The sequence below is a fragment of the Artibeus jamaicensis genome, unplaced genomic scaffold (genome assembly GCF_021234435.1).
Source record: "Artibeus jamaicensis isolate MK-2021 breed Jamaican fruit bat unplaced genomic scaffold, CSHL_Jam_final scaffold_1019, whole genome shotgun sequence".
NCBI lineage: Eukaryota > Metazoa > Chordata > Mammalia > Chiroptera > Phyllostomidae > Artibeus > Artibeus jamaicensis.
Window position 1 is genome coordinate 5,845,386 of NW_026522025.1, and position 5,340 is coordinate 5,850,725.

The 5,340-nt window shown below is 46.3% G+C and overlaps 1 pseudogene; it reads left to right on the plus strand.

Moving 5' to 3' along the window:
- The first annotated feature begins 1,882 nt into the window (after positions 1-1,882).
- LOC119055714 (nuclear distribution protein nudE homolog 1-like) lies at positions 1,883-4,289 on the plus strand (annotated as a pseudogene).
- The last annotated feature ends 1,051 nt before the right edge of the window (positions 4,290-5,340 follow it).

Below are 5,340 nucleotides of genomic sequence, written 5' to 3' on the forward strand. Positions count from 1 at the left end.
TGGTTGCAGGCCAGGTCCCCAGTAGGGGGCTGTGCCAAAGGCAACCAATTGATGTATCACTCACACATCAATGTTTCTCTCCCTCTTTTTCTCCCTCCCTTTCCCTCTCTAAAATCTTTTTTAAAAAAAGGTATAAGCATAGTGTAAGGCTGGCAATTCGGTGGCCAATGTTCTGGCCCCAGTTCTGTGCCTGCCTAACTTATAGGGTGACATTAAGTTGCTTCCCACCTGGATTCTAAAACCCATCTACATAAAATATGGGGGTTTGGAATAAGTAATAGTGATAATGAAAACTAAAATAGTAAGCACCCAGTGAACGGTACTGCTGTGATGGTGCCCAAGCACATGCCCCGTGTTTCATACGTGCTATGTTCTTTAACCCTCCCAGTTGGCACTGTGTTATTCACTTCTCCCTTGGACACATGAGAAGTCTGAGGTGCTCAGAGATGATCTCCTTTATCAGTTTTACACTTTGTGATTCTATGGCCTTAATGCCAATGAGAGCAGGAGCTGAGTCTTGTTAGTGCAGCATTTTTGAAAAAGGCCCACAGACTGCTGCTGAGGCCCCTGCTTTTCTGTAATGGGACCATTCTATCTTCCCTGCATTCTGTAGGAGGCCCCAGGGCCCCACTTCTTGTTCAAACTAAACCATATTTCAACTCAAAGAATCACAATGATATACTTATTATTAAGGGACTTAAGCGGGGGAGAGGATCTGATTATATGCACGATGGGCACAAAGAACGTGTCTGCCTCTCCCTGGAGGCCAGGCACCAAGTCTGATTCACTTTTGTTTACTCAGTGCCTGGCTCAGGGTCAGGCACTTCAGGCACTCGGCTAGTATTTGTTGAATGAAATACTTTATAGTGGTTATGACAAAAATGTACTCATAATATTTAGTACAGTATATGTACATTCCACATCTATGAGTACAGAACTGAGCTCAGAAAATAGGAAAAGGATGGATATGTGGAAGACAAATGTTATGTTTAGAGCATATTGTATTCGAGATGCCCACTACGTTCCAACTGGAGGTCTCCAACAGGCATTTGAATATGCCAAATATACAGTGTATGAGAGGAGGAGTGGAACTGGATTTAGAAATTTGTCTGTTTGGTCCTCAACCCATCCCATCCCTTTTTCTCACTCTGTTCTACATTTCAAGGAAATACAGTTTCCACTATCCTTTACCAACTGACTTCAGACCAGGTTGAATTTACAGGAGACCCTGATAGAAGATTGGAGGGCAGAAGAAGAGAGCCAGACTATTTTCCCCCTACTTTCCCTGTGTTGCTTTCATGGACCTGGCTTCCACTAAGTAATTCTCTCTCTGTGGTCCAAGCTCCCACTGGGCAGGCCCACTGTGGTTCCAGCTTCCATGAAGTCCTGGAAAGAGCTCCTGCTTCTGTCTTTCAGGTCCTATTGATGGTGGCAACTTTCTGCTGTGGCTAATACTGGAGTTGCCTTACCTTTTCCATGTCAGTCTTTTCTCTCTGCCCTATGCAGAGCTCGCTCCCAAACAAGTTTGATTGTATTCATCCATTTTTGGTCAGCAGAGTCCTGGGCCTACGTTCCACACATTCTGGGCCATTATCCAGGCATCCTGTGGTTTCCAAACACATTTTTGAGAAGGACATGGGGACCTAAGTCCCAAGAACAACAGTTCCTTGGGTGTTTCTGGAATGGCCTGTAGGGTGGCTGATAGCCTCTTTCTATTTCTCTGGGACAGAACCACTCCTCCCAAGGCATAAACCCTTCCTAAGATGTGGTGGGTGGGCTTGTCCACAGAAAAGGTTTAGGCAAATAAACCTGCCGCCACAGTTTCCAAGTGTCCCTTCTGAGGAAAGCTAGAACGAAGGCAATGCACATAAATTAACTCAGCATGCTTTGCATACGTGAGTGGGAGGCAAATGTAGTGGGAAGGGGAGCTTCAGTTTCACCCCAGTATAATTTTTTCCAGGTTAACCATGAGTGCCTATATTTTAAAATTTGAAGATTTTGAGCTTCTTAGATTTTGAAGGGTTTGGGGGGCAGGGAGTAATTCTTGTGTCTGTAGGCTTCCCCAATCTATAAAGATAAGTTGTGACCTCGTAGTAATAATTAGCCACATTTGCTGGCTATATTCCCCATCCCCATTTGCTTCTCATTAGTCCATCCCGAATGTCTTACCGCTGGCCTGGCTCTTTTCTCCCCCTGCATTCCCTGTCCGATGGGGCCTCTTTCAAAGCTCTGGTTGCCACAAAGCCCCATCCTTTGTTGACTCCCTTGGCTGTCCCTGTGTTTCTGTAAAAACTTACTTTATTAAATTCTTATTCAGTAAAGCCTTGCTGAGTTTGTCATCCCTCTCCTTCCAAGGCTGTGACAATACACCCAGGTTCTTCTTCGAGTCCTAGAAGGAACTTGAGCACATTCAAGCAAATTTTTAGCATTGATTGTGTGCCGGCTCTGGGCCAGGCAAGAGGCGTCCTCTCTTGTCCTAACTGCCCTCTCACTAGAGGACCTACCCCTCCAGGCTGAGTTCCACTTGGCTGTGTCATGTGCGCCCCTCTCCCGATGTCCCCAAGGCTGCATTCTCTTACTGTGCCAATGTAGAGTCACGTTTCTGGGGGTATTTGTCGTGCTGATTGCTCTCTAGTTCTATCCCCCAGCACCCTTTAACTCCTCCATGGTCTCTGGCATGGTGTGTGCAGCTGGGCTGGCAGCTGCAGGAGGGTCAGGATGAAAAGCACTCTATGACTCAGTAAGCCTGGACTTAAAACAGGGGTACCCAACCTTTTGGCATCTCTGGGCCACACTGGAAGAACTGTTTTCTTGGGCCATATGTTAAATACACAAACACTAATGAAAACAACAACAAAAATCTCATAATGTTTTAAGTAATTTACAATTTGTTTTGGGCTACATTCATAGCCATCCCGGGCTGCATGTGGCCCGCAGGCCACGGGTGGGACACTGTTTAAAAAGATGAAAAGAGATTTTTTTGTAACCACTTAGAGCCTTTTGGTAGACTGTGCATCCACAAAGGAGGCCTGTTTGGTACAGTGCCTGCCTGTGTTATTTGGTATTGGAACACTTCTATCAGGGAGCATCGTGTGGGCCGCACTGCCCCCCCCCCATCCTGCCGCTGCTGCCACTGCCACATGTCCTCATCCCTGGACAGTCCCAATGCCATGCCACAAGAAAAAGTGACACATTCTCACAAAAGAGGACTTGGGAGAGACTTTCAGCTCTGAGGCAGAAGAAACTGGCTATTGGAAAGATCTGGCTATGACCTATAAGCCAAGGGCAGAGAATACTTAAGAGGAGCTCTGAGAATCCCAGGAAGGAAGCTGAGAATATGAAGCAGAATTGGAGATGTGGCTGCAACAATTGAAACCAGGAACAGGGACCTCCTATCAGAAAAGGATCTCCTTTGCCTGGAGGTAGAAACCATCAAGGGGAAGTCTGATTGCATTCTGAAGGCTATGGGCTGATTTCTGCCTTAGGGGATGACCTGCCCAGATAAAGGCAATTAAAGATCAGCTGCAGGAATATACTCTAGAGCTGGAGCAAGCAAATGACAGACTTGGAAAAAGTGAAATAATCCATGATCTCATGTCTAGAAGAAAAGGAGTAGCACTTGAATCAAGCCATTGAAAGAAATGCCTTCCTGGAGAGTGAGCTTGAGGAGATGAATCTCCTAGAATGTGCTCCAGTGACTGAAGGGTGAAGGCAGGGATTGGCCGTGCAGCCAAAGCAGGAAAATCCCAGGACCCCCATGCTCAGCTCCATGGAAGCTGAGAGGAGAGACACAGCAGTGCAGGTCACTGGCTTGGTGATGTTCACTCCCATGGCTCCCTGGGGACCCAGGTCTAGCTTAACCACACTGGGGACATTCAGATGTGGTCTGGGTGACTCCATGAGTAGGACCTCCTCTCACCTGTGGCCTGGATGTCAGCCTTCAACATCATGGCAGACCTGCTGTGGAAGGTAGGGGTCCCGGAGTCCAAACTTGCATACTGCTGGAACTTCATGTACGAGCAGTAGCCAAACTGAACAAGTGGCCCAACCTCAGAGTAGGGGAGCAAGAACAGAGATGACCCTGACAGACAGCCAGGCAGCACCAACATGCCACTGGGTGATAAGCTTCAGCAAAATGCCTGGAATCTGGGAAGCTGCCTTCAAATCTATCTTCATTATTGCTGACGTCAGCCCAGGGTATAGTCAAGACGTTGCTTTTGGAAATCCACAGAAGCAAAGCCACCGGTGTTTCTATGGGAGTTGTTACCTTCTTCCCCTCTTCACATTAGTTTTTTAAAAAATTTTTTAAGTTAGTTTGAGAAATAAGGGTAAGCAGTCACATTAGCCAATAACTGAGGCCATCGCCTGTGGCCCCTGTTGGTGTTGACCCCGTGAAGTGTCTCAATCCCCAGCCTGTTTGTTGGTGTGCTGTGGATGAACAGGCACAAACTGGACCCCCTGGAAAGGGCTCTGAGGTGTGAGTACTCAGGCTAACCCAACATTCAGAGATGACCCAAGTCCTGCTTGGTTCTGGGAGGTGGTTTTAATGTCCAGAGATGCCTTACAAATGGGATCTGAGACTATCTCAGGCCCACTCCAGGCCGGCTCAGTTGAGCTCTCTTTCCAGAAGACAGTCTCCCAAAGCTTCCTGTCACACACAGCAAGAATCTGTGCTGAAATCATATCCAAGATCAAAAAGTAGACTGGGCATGTTTTTTCATTTTTTTTAAAACTGTGGTATACTGTACCTTCCACACTTTTTAATCTGCCTCTCATTGAGGCTTTTAGTGGTGTGCTTGAGTTTCAGAGTACGTTTTGTGTGGACCAGGTCAGGGGCAATGTGTCCTCTTTAGATCTATCCAGGCTGTTAATTGTCCTGAGCCCCACCCCTGGCATGGGGGTGACCTCCACTTCAGGACATTGGGGTGGAGTGGAGCAGCCTTTGAAATACAGCCTGCAAGGGCAGGACTTCATTCAGGGCCATAACAAAATAATCAAATGAACTTCAAATAAGTTCAAACCACCAGGATTATTGTGGGGAGCTTCCTTGTCAAAGAAGAAACCAATGCAAGATTTCCGAGGAGGACGGTGTATATGCTTATCTCTGCTTGTTGTGAACTTCTGTTTGACAAGACTGCCTTTGGTCACAAGTAAAAAGAACACATGATTTCAGGAGTATGTGGGCAGTTTAATGACTTTCCTTTTGCTACTGAGTTATTTTTCTAAAAGAACAGCAAAATTAACCTTGATTTGAAAATAGGACTTTTCAAGTGTTACTGAAATTCAACAGAGAATTAAACTTCAGTGCCTGGTTCATTCCGGAGAAACATTTTAACTTGT